Raw genomic sequence first — 18,400 nt, 5'->3', positions numbered from 1 at the left:
CACCCTCTCTGCCTTCTGTGCTGCACTGTTGCTTTTGGAAGTTCTAGCATTTTGGTGGCTTGCATCGCTATGCACTACAACAGTGGTTCTCCACCCTGGGAGATGGTGAGCGGTCCACCAAACATGATCAACGTTAGACTCGCTTGGGCCCAGCGTAGAAAGCTAAAGTCCTGACACGTGAGTCTGAAGCATCAAGTCCCACTACCCAGGACTGAAGCCAAAGCCTGAGGAACCTACCTTTGTAGTGCCCCCCATGGTGTGGGGCCCTGGATAAGTGTTCTGCTTGCTTCAGCAAACTAAGCCCATATTTTAAATAAAAACCAAAAAACTGGACTATTTATTACATTGGTGAGAGGAAGTTAGAGGACTTTATTAATTATTTGCAGCTAAATATGTGCAATCTCAATTTAGTAAAAGTATACTTAATAGAACACAGCACATTTCATTCAGCTCAGTGAAAATTTTTCCCTTGAAGTGAAAGACTAATGATCACATAAATGCTGCCATCTACTGACCACTATCCAGTATAACAGACCACTGGAGTAGTCTGTTTAACTTGCCATAGCAAGATGCAGGCACTTCCAAACTCTCAGAAAGGTGAAAAATCCCCATTATGCACCTAGCCAGTTTAAACAGTTGTGCAGTGCTGCACATTGCAGAGAGTGAAGAGAATTTCTGTTTCTCACAGGGAATTAAGTTATGTTGTGAAATGTGAGGTTTGATTGCCAATATGATTACAGAATTACAAATATTGTTAAAGGTACTAACATCATTCATTTCAATTTAAAATCTAGCCATGCTGGTTTTTCTCTTCTTCAGAACAAAAACGTCACAAATTAACTATAATATATAGAAATATTAATGCTCTTGTAGCATTAATATTTCTATATATATTATATGTTTACATTAGTAATACAAGTTTATATTTTATTCTTCTAACTCCAGACATAGAAATAATATGCACAAACAAGTAGGATGAACACACTCAGTAGATCATAAGATTTGTAGTGATACCTTACAAGAGACCTTTTGCATAAAGCAGGGATTGGCAATCTTTGGCAGGCAGCCCACCAGGGTAAGCACCCTGGGGGGCCAGGCCGGTTTGTTTACCTGCCGCATCCGCAGGTTCGGCCGATTGCGGCTCCCACTGGCCATGGTTCGCTGCTCCAGGCCAATGGGGGCTGCGGGAAGCTGCAGCCAGCACATCCCTCAGCCCGCGCTGCTTCCCGCAGCCCCCATTGGCCTGCAGCGGTGAACCTTGGCCAGTGGGAGCCGCAATCGGTCAAAACTGCAGACGCAGCAGGTAAACAAACCAACCTGGCCTGCCAGGGTGCTTACTTGGCGGGCCGTGGGCCAAAGGTTGCCAATCCCTGGCATAAAGCATATTCCAATTACCTTATATTTACACTCATAAGCATATTTCCATAAACATATGGAGTGCAATGTTACACCCTCCTGAACTTACTGCTGGAGTCTTGGACACTGTCCATGGAGGAGGCAGTACATTTAAAATTCCCGTTTATCTCTGGTTACACACCCTCTCTGTACCTTTAAACCCTATGATATCATTCATAGGTGTCCTAGCAAAGTTCTGGGTTCCTGGACCCTGGGTGTCTGAAAACATGTTGGGGTGCAGTACTGCTAACAGTATGCAGATAGCAATATCTGTTAAAGTGTAGGTGTCTTGGCATTTAGCCACCAATGCCATGAGGCGGTGTTCCTCAGTTTCCTCCTCCACACAGCAGTGTAGGCCTGTTATGCTTCTGCTGCTGTGACAAGCTCCAAGCCTGTTTACAGGCATAAGCTGAAAAGCAACATGCTTGTGGGACTGTCTTGTTACCATCCCTAGCATGTACAAAAGTTTTTTTCACAAATGAGGTAAGTTACACATCTTTAAAGGGTTTACTGGTCTTGACCCAAAGATGAAGTAGCAAAAGACACAAGATTAACAGCTAATTTATGATAGACTTTGTTCACACAGTTTGGCTTGTTCAGGGTCTATTCCATTTTTCAATCCCTTTGTGTACCATGGTAGGTACTCAAGATTCTTCTGCCTCTTTGGAAAAGGCTCTCAATTCAGGCATGTGTTTGAGGTTTTGGCAAGGAAAGGGTACACTGCAACCATGCCTGCCCTCAGCCCCTCCCTCTGGAATCTCTTTGTATTGGACCCCTCCCCCTTTGTGAAGCTTCCCAAATGCAAAGTTTTCCTTCTTCCAGCCTTGAAGAGACAGTGTTATCTCTCACAAGGGTAGCAGGAACAACATTTTTCAATGGAATGCTTTGGATTGGTAAGATTCCCTCGGTTACCCCACTCTCTGTTCCCAAAAGTTCAGCTGGGTGGACTCTCCCCTCCAGGATAGGGTTACCATACGTCCGTTTTTTCCCGGACATGTCCGGCTTTTCGGCAAACAAACCCCCGTCCGGGGGGAATTGCCAAAAAGCCGAACATGTCTGGGAAAATGCCGGCCGGGCACTTCCCCTCCTGGGCTCTGGAGGTGCAGGGTCCGGAGGCATGGGGGCTGCCCAAAGCTGGTAGCGCTCAGGCAGCTCGGCTCTTAAACAGAGCCGAAGAGTCAGGGGAGGAGCAGAGCCTCCGGCCACGGCGGCTCTGCTCCTCCCCTGACTCTTCGGCTCTGTTTAAGAGCCGAGCGCTACAGGCTTTAGGCAGCCTCCATGCCTCCGGACCCTGCGCTGCCGGAGCCCGGGAGGGGAAGTGCCCAGCCGGGGGCGCAGGGTCCGGAGGCATGGGGGCTGCCCGAAGCCCAAGCGCTACGGCTTCACGGTTTGCCGGGCAGCCTCCAGACCCTGCGGCCCCAGCTGGGCGCTTCCCCTCCTGGGCTCCAGCTGCACTGGGGAAGCGCCGGCCGGGGGCACAGGGTCTGGGGGCTGCCCGGCAAACCGTGAAGCTGGTAGCGCTCGGGCAGCCCTTTTCGCGTGGCTGGGAGTGGGAGGGAGGCGGGGCGGAGTTAGGGCGGGGTTGGGGGGGAAGGGGCGGAGTTGGGGCGGGGCTGGGGTGGGAAATGGGCGGGGCCAGGGCCCGTGGAGGGTCCTCTTTTTTTATTTGTTAAATATGGTAACCCTACACCAGGAGATCTGACTCTCAGTCTTCCCTACAAACCTGATTTACAGGTGAGGAATCTGGGGAAAAGCCTCTCTACAAAAGGTGGGCAGACCCTCCTGTCCCCCCTCACCTTCCGTCTGGACTTCTCTCTCTGGGCTCCCCTCTGAGGCAGACAATCCTGTTTCCCCCAGAAGGGCAGTTGACCCTGATCCAGCTGTGGGCTCGCAGCTACCAGCTATGACAGACCCTTCACTATCCAGCAAAATCCCCCCCACCCCTTTCACTCAGGTTGGGCTTGCTTCCAGCTACAGAGTCCTTGGGGTCTGTTCCCACCGCAGCAGTCACCAGGACCCCAACTTCTATCTCCAGGATACACATCTCTGTGCACCCCAGGGCAGGACCTGTCCCCTGCTGACCTGCAACTTCCTGGCAGTCAGCAGTTGGGAAGGCCTCCCTGTTACAAGGTGGAACATCCCCCTCTCTAGGGAGATGATCACAGGACAAGAGCAGGCTCTATCCAGTCCTTCCTGCAGGGACCTGTCTTGAGCCCCGGGGCTACAGGAACTGGTTACGACCATCCCTGTCCCCAAAGCTGCATTCTCCATTGCTACAGAGGAATTAAAGAGACATTCTCCTATTCCCCCAGCAGCAAATGTGACTTCAGCCTCCCCCTGGGGCTTTTAGCACAAGATTCCTTCTTGTTGCTAACAAACCCTGAGACAGATTCTGCCACATCAAAAAAATCATTTCCTAGTAGAAACTGTGCAAAATTGTGTGTCACTGCTGCAACAGTCAGTTTAGCCTGCAAATCACCAGTTTCCATGTGTACCTCAGCTAAAGGTGCAAGGACTTTGTAACCTCCCACCAATTCTAATTCGGCCATTTTTCCTGGTAACAAATCCTTCTCCTGGATCAGGTGCCTCCTGACAATAGAAATTTCTGCAACAATGTCTGTCCATCATCCTGGGAGCACTTTGCCAGTAAGCTTAACAGCATGCATATGCTCACTGCTTGGTTGTGTAGAAGCAACGTTTACAAATCCTGTAATCCTGTAAAGAGGCAGCAGCCTGGGATACTCCTGTGCTCTGAGAAGCAGCAGCTTCATTAATTACCTGCTGCCTGTTCCCACTCAGCCAAGGACATTTATTCCTCAGGTGCTCAGTGGACTTACAATGATAGCACCTTCTGGGCTCTTCTGATTGTACAGGAGACTTGAGATGAGTAATAGGGAGATGGGGAGGTGAACGTCCAGTCTCCTTTTTCCCCCAGGGGTAAAATGGTGATTTTGCTTTCCACCAACCCTGTACCCTCTGCCAGTGGTTTATGTTTAATTGCAGATTGTGACTGCTCGTAAGAGTCTGCAAACCCAGCTAATTCCCCCACTGCATTCACCTTTCTGTCCCTCAAATACTGTTCTGCATCATCACTGCCCATATTCAGGAACTGTTCCTGAGTAACCAAATCACACATTTCTTCAAAGCTTGTAATGCCTTTTCCCCTCACCCACTTGCCTAACAAATCTCTCATTTCATTTACATAAGCCACATTACTCAATCCAGATCCCCTTTTAAGACTCCTGAATTTAACACTGTAGGTTTCACGTGTAATCTGAAACTGTTTCAAAACCAGTTCCTTAAATTTTCCATATAGTGTGAAGCATCATGAATAGGTATCTTACTGAATATGTCCAGAGCTCTCCCAATCAATTTTGCAACGTAAGTGGTCATTTTTTGATCTTCAGGAATTGCATGGAGAGTGCACAGTCTCTCAAAGGTGATGAAATATTCGGCAATATCATTGGATTCATCATACTGCAGACATAACTGCTCCCATTTATGGATTTTTAGGGAAGTAGAGCCAGCTGCTGAAGGGTTTTGTCTCTTCCACTCCGTTACAGCCAGTTCATGCTCCTGTCTCTCAATTTGGGCCTATATTTCTCTGTCTTAAGTCCAGGGCTTGCTGGTGGGCAGCTTTTTGTGCTTCAATTTAAGCCTGTTTCTGGACCTCCATAGTTTCCCTGACTACAGCTGCTTCTTTGAGCCTCATTTCTGCCTGCCACATTTGAAACTCATGGTCCTTTTCTTCCACTTCCAGTCTGGCCAGCTCTAGTTTTGTAGCTGCCTCACTGGTAGTCATTTTCCTGCTTTCTTGAGCTTATTTCCCTCACCCGAAATAAACATGCATGGTGTTCTTAACACATGTTCCAAAATGAGATTGGTATACATGCCTGTCTCAAACAAAGGAATGCGTGTTACTGCCTAAATGCAAATCAAGCAGGAAGGGAAACAAAATAAGCTCCCATAGGTGAGCAAAAAACAGTAGGGAACATCCTTCCATACGGACTTTGCCTCCTGAATCTCAATTGGAAATATTTTCCAAGAGGAGTCTGGCACTATTAAAATGAGGAACAGACACCCAAGGCACTCCCCGCTCCCTGCCCATATCATTCATGGCATCTAGAAGACAAAGGAAGCAGCATTCGACTAGGGGAGAGGTTTCCGACCTAGAGAGTTTGGTCAGTAAAACTGCTGAGAGCATATGGTGAGAAAACTTTGCTTTGAATTGAACATAGTTCATTAAGTTAGGCTCCAGTGGTGTTTTATCTTTATTTTTCTTGTAACCATTTCTGACTTTTATGCCTCATTATTTTTACTCACATAAGATCTCTCCCTTTGTAGTTAACAAACTTGTTTTATATAATCCACTGTGTTTAAACTGAAGTGTCTGTGTAAGATTCCATTTGGGGTAACTAGGTGTGTGGCATATTATTTCTATTAAAAGAAACACGGACTTTATTTGAATTTGAATTGTCCAGGAGAGGGCTGAGCAATACAAAAGGTAGGGGTTGTTTTTTTTGGGTGGGGGGGGTGAGGGGGATTTAAGACTGGGAATGTGCGGGGGTCACCCTGCAGTATAACCAATGCTGGTAAGAGCCAAAGAGCCAGGCTGGCTGCAGCACACACAGTGACATAGCTGGGGGCGACTTGCATGTTGGAAGCTGTTTGTGAGCAGTCCAGATTGGAGGCTACAGCTGCAAAGCACTGTAAAGGGAACCCCAGGTTAGAGGGCAGAGGTGGCACATCTACTCATTAGTCTGGATTGTACCCTGGTATATCTCAGACTTCTACTCACACTCAGTCCAGGTTCAATCATCAGGTAAAAGAGGCAATGACCCTGGTGGGAACAGTCACTCTGGAGTTCATGTGGTCCTTGTCTGGAGAGTAGACCTACCGGAGTCAGGCCTATAGGAAGTATAAATGAAGTCTGGCAAATGATATCATATAAGTACACGAGGCCATGTGGCTTGTTAGGGAAGGGCATAGTTTGACCATAGTTTTTGATTTCCAAGTAATCTGTGTTATCAGATAGCACATTGCTTGATTTTTTTTTGGGGGGGGGGGGGTGGGGGGGGGGGAGAAAGTTCTTGCTGAATTTAAGACCAGTGTTGCTCCAATAAAGTTTACTGTCTGCATGGGGATCAAAATGGACTTTTCTTTGCTCATGTGGATGCCCAGCACTGCTGGCAGATGCAGCAGAAACAAAGTCATTGACCTGACCTCATGGTTGGAGCGACTTGTTAGGAGCCAGTCATCCAAGTTTGCATTGCCGTGACATCTAATTTGGGCTGCACACAGAGAAAATCTTCATGACTACCCTGGGTGCTGTTGCTAGTCCGAAGAGAAGGAGTCTGAATTGGTAGTGTGTCTGAACTACCAGGAACTGAAGAAATTTTCTGACTTTTGAATAAAGATGTTTAATTGTCGAAAGACCAGAATGGGTCTCCACCCTCCATCTTTCTTCGGAGGCTAAGAAATATGGGGAATAGAACCCTCTCCACTGATAGTGAAGTGGCACTCATTCTGTTGCCCCTCACTGGAGAGGAGAATCTGCTTCACAGCAAAGAATCTCCTTGCAAGAGCGGTTCCTGGAGCAGGAACAGAAAGGGAAGGCAATTCGATGGAGTAACTATCTAGAACCCATCTATCATGACAGAGTCTGAATTGTGGGCAAAAAGTGAGAGACAGCCTGAAAGATGGAGGGAACAGAAGCGGTTGGCATTAACAAAAGTAGGCATTTCTCAACTGAGACATCAAAAGTAGCCATTAGTGGGTGGGTGGAAATGGGTGGAGATTGTGATAACAGAGAGGACCAAAAATCAAGGTCTCTAAATTCTATGATGCTTGCGTGAAGGCTCAGCTGGATGCCAGTAGTAAAATATTTGTGACAGGAGCAATCTTGGCCTATATGCCTGCCTGTGGTTTTCTCTCTTCGGAGCTGGGATATAAATTCCCAAGAGGAGGAGGATCGATCTAAAGCAATGGACCCCAAACTTTTTATGTCACGCCCCCCCCCCCACCCGTAATGCAATCGGTCCATGCCCCCGCCAGGGCTGGGAGCCGGGTCAGGGGCCTGGAGCCAAGGCCAGGGCCAGGGCCAAAGCTTCAGCTGGGGCCACGGCCAGAAGCAGAGCTAAGCCAGAAACTGGGGGCAGGTGCCACTGCTGGGAGTAGGGCCAGGACTGGACTGTGGTTGGAGGCGAAGGCCAGAGACTAGGGCCTCAGCTGGGGACAGGGCTGGGGCTGGAGTGGAGTGAGGGCAGAGCAGGGCTGGGTGGCACTCCCTCCTTGACCCCCATTACGGTGGCACACTCCACACTTTGGAGACCACTGATCTAGAATCCTTCAATGAGTACAGAGACTCATCAGTATTATCACTGAACAAGTTTGAATCAAATCCTAAATCCTCTGTGATGTTCTGCACCTCCCTGGGGAACCTCAAAGAGCGAAGCCAAGAATCACACCTCAGAACTATACCAGTGGCTAGCCCTCTAGATGCTGTGACTGCTGCATCTACCTCAGCTTGCAGGGATGTTTCTGCTGCTAGTCTGCTTTCCTGAACGAAGGACTGAAATTGGGCTCTGTCTTCAAGGGGAGGTTTGTCCTTAAAGTCTTCCAATCTAGAGTAATTGTTAAAATTGTATTTCACTAGCGATACAAATTGCAGGCTCACAGAGGAGAATATTTTTCTTCCCAAAGAGTCTAACCTCTTTGAGCCCTTGTCAGACGGGGTGGTCTTAGAAGGTTGTGACCTTGCGCTTTCCATGATGCAGTAATCATCTTAATGCATTGCAGGATGCCCCATGTAGATGCAAAGATTGGATTTTTCCTTAAGGATGTAGGTAGCCTCTTAAGAGACATAAAAGAAGAGAGGGAACCAAATGGCATAGCTAAGCTTTTTTCAATCTCAAACCAGGCTTCTGAGTATACAGTTACTGGGGGGGGGGAGGGGAGAGGGCACCACCTTTCAATAGGATACATTTGGAATGCTACACAATATAGATACAAATCTGGCAACCCCATATCTTCAGTTGCCCAGGATTTTTTTTAAGAGTCTTGTGTGACAAGCGAGGCTGTGTGTTTTATCCCATATAAATGTCACGATGAGCCTATTGATTTGAGCAAGGAGCAAGGGAAAGACTTTGAAACATAAAAGGCTAATGATTTAAGTCAATCTTGGGCAGATACTCATTTTCGCTATTTCTATTCTCCCCAGAAAGGACAGAGAGAGGAGATGCCACCTCTTTACATCCTTGGAAATTTATTTTAATGTATAGTCCATATTTATAGAAACACTTTTGGGAAGATTAGGACAAATTTTAACACTTAAATAGTTATTTTCTTGCATATTTGAAATGGAAAATGCCAAAACTTTTGGATAAATCCATTGTGAGAAATCTTTCCAAAAATATGAGCTACATTCAGTAATGATGAGATTGAGGAGGACGAATTCTTCAATAGTACAAAAATGTTGTCAGCATATAAACGGATTTTGTATTCTTTCCTGTTTATGGTCACACCTTCAATGCCCGAGGGCTGGCATATGTTCATTGTCAGTGGTTCAAGAGAGACATTCAAAAAGAGGGGCGAAAGGGGACAGCTGTGTCGTGTCCCTTTTTCTAGATGAAATGTGAGAGAAATAATTCTGTTAGTTGATAGTGAATTGTGGGGACAATTGTATAATACATTGACCCAATTCAGGAATGATTGATCCCAATCTCTTTTTTTTTTTTTTTTTTTTTTTTTTTTAAATCAGAGGCTCTCTCTGCATCTAGAGATAAGGCTATGGAGCAGTGGTTCTCAACCTATTTACCATCGTGGGCCATGTATGCAGTCCACAATGAGTTATGTGGGCTGCAGATTGAGAACCACTGCACCAGACACACAGTGGCCCGCCCAGCGTTGCGCTGCCAGCCTGCCCCTTCCCCTCACGGTCAGACCCGCACCACATGCCACACCAACCCCCTGCTCCTTGACAGACCAGAGCAACAAAATTTGGGTCACAGCTGTGTGCTAATTGGAGCCACAGGTTGAAAACCACTGTTATGGAGGGAATATCTGATATCGGAGCTTGCTGGATCAAGTGAGCAATTTTTCTCATATTATCAATAGCCAATCTTCCTTTAATAAAACCAGCCTGGACCTGTGTGTATAATTGATACGATGATGGCATTCAGTCGTGTCACGAAAATTTTTGCAATTATTTTGCAATACGTTTTATATAGAGATATAAGGCGGCAACCACCTTTGTTATTCTTTAATATGAAGGTAATTAAAGCAGTTATGTCACAAGACATTGTTCCTTTTTGGAATGTTTAAGTGAAGACTTTTGAAAGAATAGACAATAGCAGATTACAAAATGTTACTAGACTCTCTGGACAAGGAACTAGATGAGTTGCAGAGAACGCACAAGACTGAGCCCAATAATAAAAATCTCCTACATTCTCTAATCAACGCCAAAATATAACTATAGTGAATACTTATCCAGCCAAGTCAAATTTGACTCAACAGGGTCAAACAAATATATTATGAATGGAAAGATAAAGCAGGTAAACTGCTTGTCAGAACACTTAAGATGGAACTATCCACCAACAATATTTCTTCCTTGTTACAAGAAGATGGGAGTGTTGTCCCTGAAACAACTGATATAATTAATCAGTTTAAACAATTCTATCAAGCTTTATATAAGCAGTTGACCAATTTGATAATTCATCGAAAACCTACCTTTTCATACCCTAAGTTCAGAACAAGTGTAGTTTATGGATAAAACAACACAAGAGATCAAACAGGCTATAAAAATATGAATTTCAGCAAGGCCCCTGAGATGGATGCCTTTCTGGCAGATTTCGACACAACATTTTGTAATCTGCTATCGTCTATTCTTTGGGAGGCATGCTTTATGCACGCACCCCTTATGGTAGCTACCAGAGCTTCCCAAAAGATGGTATCTGAGGTAAATGGGTGCTATTTTCTTGTATAAAGTTAGAGATGACTGAATCAACTGTGGAACAAAACTTTGCATCTTTTAGTAGCAGAGTGCTCAGATTCCACTAGAACAGCGGTTCTCAAATTGTGGGTCGGGGCCCCAAAGTGGGTCATTTTAATGGGGTCACCCTGGCTGTCATTAGACTTGCTGGGGCCTGGGACCAAAGGCGAAGCCCAAGCCCCACCGCCCAGGGCAAAAGGCAAAGCCAGAGAGCTTCAGCCTTGGGTGGCAGGGCTCAGGTTACAGGCCCTCCGCCCGGGGTGGGGCTCGGTCTTTACCATTGCCCCTTTCCCCCTTTGCACGTGCAGGGCAGCAGGGCTTGGGCAGGCTCAGGCTTCAGTCCCCCCTCCTGAGGTTGTCTAGTAATTTTCGTTGTCCGAAAGGGGTCGCAGCACAATGAAATTTGAGAACCCCTGACCTAGAAGATTTTAATGATGTGTAATCAGCATCTAAGGTAAGTATAACTGGAGTATGATCTGAAATTAATTTATTATCAATAGCTACTTTTAGGCATCTTGCAATCAGTTCTGAAGACACAAGAAAAAGTCAATTCTGGAATAAGATGAATGTAATGTAGAGAAATATGTATAGTCATCCTCCTTGGGGTGTCCCCATCTCCACATATTTTTTAAATAAAATTAATTCATTAATAAATGAGGGTTGGCCTATTGTGCTTTGAAAGCTGGGCCTTACGTAATTGGATTTGTCCAGATGTCTATCTAGTGTAGTACTCCAATCACCTCCCAGTATTACAGGAATGCCTTTTTAATTGGAAAGAATGTCTGCAATGTCTTTAAAAAAATTCAGAATTACCTTCACTTGGACTGTAAATACTTTTTAGAATTAACATTTTTGAGTTGAAACAGCCTTCAAGAATGTATCTTCCTTTGTGATCAGACCAAGACTGTACATATTGAAAGTCATATTTTTAGGAGTTAAAATGGATGTGCCTTTGCTCTTAGAATTCAATGATGAATGATACTCAACACCTAACACATCATCTTGACTCTATTGGCATATATTTCTGCTACATGAGTTTCCTTAAATAAAGCTAGCTGGCACTTTTTTTATCTGAGATGTTTCAGGATTTTAATTCTTTTGAAAGGGTGATTAAATCCTCTTACATTTCAGGAGCACACTAAGAAAATTCATGGCAAAGTTTTAAATGATATATTAAGACATATAACCTAATTCTAAAGAGATGCATTTTCCCATTGATATTGTAAAATCACATCTCTAGGGTACCATCTGTATTTATACATATTAGATACTGGTTAGTTTTAAATGAATGTATGCCTTCATTTAAGCCTCTAAGAACGTATACAAAAAGACTTATAGTTAAATATCATGTCTCTTCCAAAGTTTATTTGTAATAGAAAACAAAAAATTAGACTTAAAATATATTTGCATGTAGAGATGTTTAGACTATTATTAGATAATATAGGAAGGGGAGGAGCGGATGGAACTGAAGGCATCAGGGATGTTAACGTACCCACATTGGCTTGTTTTAAGTCAAATATTACCCTGTAAATATCACTGGGTGTTCTAGAACATGGATAATATATTCCTGCCTACAGAAATTTTTATGTATTCATAAAGTCTCATCACATGTAAATTAACAACTGATTTGGTAAATCAAAAATAAAATAGTATAAAATCTAAATATGAAAAATACAATTTAAAAAAATCTTAATAGTATGTCAAATGCCCTGCACAAAATTGAATAACTAGTGCTATTTAAGATTTAGGTTATAGTCCACTTTGTGTGTCAGGAGTATTGACTATTCCAAGGGACTTGTGGTTACCATAGCTCAGTGGTTTGAGCACTGGCCTGCTAAACCCAGGGTTGTGAGTTCAATCCTTGAGGGGGCCACTTAGGGATCTGGGGCAAAATCAGTACTTGGTCCTGCTAGTGAAGGCAGGGGGCCGGACTTGATGACCTTTCAAGGTCCCTTCCAGCTCTAGGAGATGGGATATCTCCATTAAAAAATAATAATAATAATAACACAATCCATCAGAGACAGAACTAGCAAAGATATTCTGTCTAGCACTGCAAGTTGTGACGATTAGTGCAGATAATACTTCAGCCAGTAGATGGTGCTATATATCCCAGAAAAATGTTAAACTGTTACTCAATGCATTGCAGAGCTATACAGTTGTTATTGCTCAATTCCAAAGGAGATCAACAGAAGAGTTTAGCCTAACTGATTATCTGCTAGGAGCTGGAAGATTATATAAGCAAATGTTACCATATCTATAAGGATACATAGAAAAGCAAACAGATTTTTAAACTTGAGGCATGCTTTTTATGATAAAACCATTCTGCTATTTTTCGTCAAACCTGGTCTCAGTCTTTCAGGTGTCTGCCAAGCTACATATGGATTTTTACAAACTCTTGTGGAGCCTAATATATCCATAGTGAAGATGAATGGGTACTTGATGCTGTTTTCCAGCTCTCTCCACCCTCAACGCAGAATGCAGGTGGAAAGTAGAAACACGAACAGCAGACATTCTCAGAAATCTGCCAACAGCAGAACTCAAACTCACAGTCGGAGAGTATGGTTCAAGTTCAAAGGCTGCAGGATATTGCCCTTGGCTACTCAGTGACTCTGTCATGTGTATCTCTTGCTTGCCACAGATAAGCAGTCCTATAAAGCACCTATAAAGCATGCACAAATCACACACTGGTTTATTATCCAAACTTGATTGACCCTGGAGATACAATGTTCATTCCAAATAACTTTTGAAATATTGCTTCCCCAAAGGGGCAGTGAATGCTGGACAACAGCAGACTTGAACCCCAACTGTGTGATACAGTTTGGGGTAGATCAGGGCAACAGTTTGAGCCCCAGCTGTATGCAAAAAACCTATAAGAATGTAAAATATTGATGTCATGTGATTTTTGTAAGGGGCACTATATCTTACTAAGTCCTTGCTCAAACCACCCCAAATTTAACCACTAACCCCGCGCCTATCCCAAGCCCTAATGAGGCACAGCAAATTTCAAGATGATCTGAGCATGCATGTGGGTTACAATGCACTTAGAAAAATCAACTGTTAAACAGTAAACTAATCTCAACCTCAACTACAATGGTGCTTACCACCCCACATTCATATAAACTTAAACAGATTTCCGGTTAAGTTTTCAACAAATAAAAGCTGTGGTTAGTGCCCAACGAAGGCATGTGAACTCACCCACAACAACCAGGTTGGTAATAGTTAACAGATTGTGATATTGGAGACAGGCATTTCCTGCACAGTTGAAGAACTGGCCTGAGTAAGAAGTTTCAGTCCCCCTTTCTTTCTGATGGACACATTAACCCTAATGGTGGTAAACTGAGAGTGAAGGAAAACATGCAAGATACAGCTTGTTTCCTACTAAGCTGAAGTTGTGGATAATTCCTCTCTCTGAAGATGCAGGGCTCTCTGTATCCCCTGCGAAGCTCACACAGTGCAACAAACGGGCCAGGTGACTAACCCATTATGAAACTACTCCCCTTTTACTATGCTAGGAATACAGCAGTATGACAGGGAGAGAAAGAAACTAACCATGAGTTGCTTCCTGTTACCAGATTTGCCTGTTACTTTGGGGTACGCTCATTTATTCGGGTTACTCTTCTGGGGGCGGGGGGGGGAATTCTGTAATTCTATCAGTGTACTGCTTGGGTCACTTGTGTTTTCATATGGAGCTCTACTTCTCCCTTCTGCAAGTCCCCTACCCTGCAGGACCTAGGTTCCCTAGGGCTGGGTTTCTCCAGCCCCAGAACCGGATGAACACACACACACACACACACACACGCATACATTAACAGAGCAAGTCTGAATGAACCGGGTCAATCAGCACTTTCAAGCTGTCACCCTTATGTGTCACAGGTTCAGCATGTCCCTATCCCCACTCTCACATCACAATTGTACTGGCAGTAACCTACTTGATGAGCAAACCCCACAGTATTTTGGGCACTGCAGGGATCTTTAGCTTAGGTAAAAGAAGCGTTGCTGTAGAATGAATGGTGGAAGCTAAAAACACAAAAGAGTAAAGTTCAGCAAGAGAGCGAGAAGCAACCAGCTTAACCATAAAATAGGGTTACCATTCGTCCGGATTCCCCCGGACATGTCCGGCTTTTTTCAGTTAAAAATAGCGTCCGGGGGGAATTTGTAACTGTCCGGATTTCCCCCCCATGCAGAGCGCGCGCAGCTTACAGGGCAGCCGGCGGGATCCTGCCACTCGCACGGGGCTCCGGCAGCCTGAGCCCTTCCTCCACTTCCCCCTCCTCTCCCCTGCAACTTGAGACCACTCCCTTCCTCTCTCTCCCTCCCTCCCCCCCCGCCCTGCATTCGCAGATCGCCGGCCGGCCATTCGCCTCGGCCTCCGGCAGTCTGGAGCTCCGACCCTGCTCCCCTCCCCCGCTGTCGAGCGCGCCACTCTGCAGCACAGTAAGGGGGCCAGGGGCTCAGAGAAGCGGCAGGGAGGTTCAGGGGGGAGGGTAGTCAAGAGACAGGGAGCAGGGAGAGGGTTGGATGGGTCAGGAGTTCGGGGGGGGGGCTGTCTGGGGGTTGGGGGTGTAAGGTTTTGGGCAGAGTATAGGTGGGGGGGTCTCAGTAGGGGGCAGTTAGGGGACAAGAAACAGGGAGGCTTAGGTAGGGGGTGGGGTTCTGGAGGGCAGTTAGGAGCAGTGGTCCCAAGAGGGGGCAGTCAGGGGACAAGGAGCAGAGGGGTTTAGATGGGTCAGGAGTTCTGGGGGGGGCTGTCAGGGGGTGGGGGTGTGGATAAGGGTTGGGGCAGTCAGGGGACAGGTAGGGGGTAGGGTCCTAGGGGGCCAGTTAGGATGTGGGGAAGGTCTCAGGAGGGGGCAGTCAGGGGACAAGGAGCAGGGAGGCTTAGGTAGGGGGTGGAGTCCTGGGGGGCAGTTAGGGGCAGGGGTCCCAGGAGGGGGCAGTCAGGGGACAAGGCATGGGGGGGAGGGTTGGAGGTTCTGAGGGGGCAGAAAGTGGGAGGGAGTGGAAGGGGCAGGGGCGGGGCTAGGGCAGGACAGGGGCGGGGCTCCTCCCGTCCTCTTTTTTGATTGTTGAAATATGGTAACCCTACATAAAAGTTATTTATTGTGATAACTACACAAGGAGAGCCTAAACCAACATAACATACATTATTAAAGGTTAATACCTAAGGTAGAAAGGAAAACCAAGAGAGAGAAAGAAGGGGGATCTCACCCACTCCATGAGGCTTGAACTGGTCGGGGTTCCCAGGTGCTGGTCAGGGTCCTGAGTGCTGGTGACAGGCAGAGCCCCAGCACAGTCAGTCAGGAGAAGACGGAGTCCCAGTGGAACTGATGCATAGTTTGGATCTAAGCATCAGGACACTTACTGGAGGGTGAGTAGGGATTTTTGTAAAGAAAATACAATGGTTCAAGGGAGAACACTAGATTTGTTTATAGGTAAACTGATGACTCAAGGGATTTCTTTAGGCTAGGCAATAGGAGCTGATCACTCTTGGCTATGGATAGTGTTCTCTTCCAGGGAGCTCACAATGCAACTAGGCTGCTTCAGTATTTTGGATATCAATCAAGGATTCATTACTAGAATTGGTCTGATAACTGCTGAGCTGGGTGTGGGCAGGCATAGGTTCATTAACATCTGGAGCAGAGATGCCCATGAAGCAGTGTGTCCCTGCTTTTCTGGTCCCAGAGTTCAGTGCAGTTCTCTGTTCTCCATTCTGTATGCAAATTGAGATGTCTCCCTGTCCCATCTTTCATGAAGATGAGGCTAGGGGAGTTGTCTCTGTTCTTCATTCTGTATGCTAATGGAGATGTCTTAATCTTGTCACCCTTGTCAGGAGGGGTCTAAGTGCGTCTCCCAACGCCCTTCACTGCTCTCTGCAAGTTTTTTTCCTCTGACGGATTTTGGTTTAAGCAGAGGCGGGGGGGGGGGGGGGGGGGGCGGAGGTGTCTTTCATGAGTCAGGCTGGATACTGCATCCTGGTTCCCCACGAACACAGAGCTGACTGGTATCATTCCTTCCAGTGAGAATGACGGCATAAAGATGACCCACAACAAGACCATATTCTTCCCTTCCAGTAATTTCACAATCATGATGACAAGGGAAACAAGACTGAGTGGGGACCTGATAACAGTCTTCAAATATGTAAAGGGCTGTTTTAAGAAGACCAAGATCAACTATTCTCCATGTCCACTGAAGGTAAAACAGAAAATAGGCTTAATCTGCAGCAAGGGATATTGAGGTTAAATATTAGGAAAAACTTTCTCATTATAAGGATGGATAAGTACTGGAATAGGCTTCCAAGGGAAGTTGTGGAATCCCCATCACTGGATGTTTTTAAGAACAGGTTGAACAAACACCTGTCAGGGAAGGTCTAGGTATACCTAGTCCAGCCTCAAAGCAGAGGCTGGATTTGATGCCTTGCATTTCTATGATTCCATGAAACACATAATAATGGGCATTTATTTTAATAGGAGCTGGAAGTAGGGGTAGGCAGCCAAAGGATGCGCTTCTTCTCTTCTTGTTGACAAGACAGTGGACCAAAAGAAGGAACCAAAACTACGTAATTCCCACAACAGAAGCAGAACCTCTGGGGGCTAAAACATAGCCATCAACCCTCTCACTCTTAGCAAATCACCACATTTAGGGTATGTCTTCACTGCAAAGTTAACCTGGAAGATTGGCAACCTGATCTGAGCACCCACACTAGCCTAGCCCAAGTCTGAACAGCCACACCGCAAAGCCATACCAAAGTAACTGTGTCTTCACTGGTGCTGCACTCTCCTAGGGCTCACTAGGGTTTCTGGGGGCATATCCCATGGTGCCTGGTGCTGCAGTAAACTGAGCCACTCTGATTTTTTCCCAGAGAACTGTGGGAGAATTAGTCTGTCCTTCTGAGTACATGCGGGGAATTAAGGGAAGGCATTGGAGGACTATCAGCACTCGAGTCGTTTTGCCTGCATCCTCACTACAAAGTGGGCTGGTTACCAGCCCAAATTATAGCAGCACCTGGATTTTAGTTCCTATCTTAGGATGGGCCAGGAAGCCAAGTGGAAAGCACCACTAATCTCAAGTTAGAGGCTTGTGTGTGTCAACAGGACCCAGGTTAGAGAAAACACCCAGACATAGCTAATGTAGGCAACCTGAGCCAAGATGTCAGTCACTACCCTCCAACAAAGTCACCATCACAAGAGATGCCAATTAAATCCCATCCCTTTAACCTTCTCTTGGCACTGTAGCACAGAGGAAGACGATAACCTGAATCAAGGTCTCTACACCCTTCACTGGTAGTCCAATGAGACAACTACACGGCATCTTCAACGTCATCTCCTGTTCATCAGGAGAGAGAGCAAGGTCAGCCATTTTCCTCTAACATGAACAGCAACATGAGGGAGCTCACTGCACAGCATCCCTCCCATCGCGAACTAAACACACAGCTGTTTTCCATCCAGAGCCAGAATTAATTCTGTACTTGTTTTGCTAAGAAATGCATTCATTTTCCATTTGTTTATATGGTGTACTGTATGTTACTTCTCAAATAATAAAGTATTCTTTTGGGGGAAGGAGGTGCTCGGCACCCTGGATACTCTTTCCATGAGTTCTGTATAGAATCCATAGCGGCATAATGAACGCCAGAGACCAAGAAAAAGCATTTCAGGGAACTTTCACTCAGTCTGAAGATATCACACAGGTGATTCACTCCACTGTAAGTGAACTCCGGTGTTTTAACACTGTTGGACTACAACACCAACCGCCACCTTGCAACCCTTAAAACACACTAGTTTCTTAAGATGTTTATGTTTTTAGGATTAAGCAGTGTCTTAAAAGATACAATTTTACAAGCAATCACCACAAAGTTATTTTTGAACAAAAGCTGCAGCATCCTGGGAAGCTGGGATGGGTTAGGTGTCTGGGGGGCTGGACTGGCTACAGTTTAATGCTTGTTTCATTTGGAATGACTTTGAAATTAGCACATGCGTAGCTCAAGATGAGTTCCTCTAAACTAGTTCCATACTAAATGGT

At 45.6% G+C, this 18,400-nt stretch overlaps 1 protein-coding gene across 1 annotated transcript in view; it reads right to left on the bottom strand.

The window, feature by feature from the left end:
- The window catches only part of UBAC2 (UBA domain containing 2), a 154,427-nt gene that overhangs the window by 102,506 nt on the left and 33,521 nt on the right, over window positions 1-18,400 (bottom strand). The window lies entirely within an intron of this gene.

Source organism: Malaclemys terrapin, chromosome 1 (assembly GCF_027887155.1).
Source record: "Malaclemys terrapin pileata isolate rMalTer1 chromosome 1, rMalTer1.hap1, whole genome shotgun sequence".
NCBI classification, from domain to species: Eukaryota; Metazoa; Chordata; order Testudines; family Emydidae; genus Malaclemys; species Malaclemys terrapin.
The sequence above is the reverse complement of the archived record's forward strand: the minus strand, read 5'-3'. Positions and strand labels throughout refer to the sequence as shown.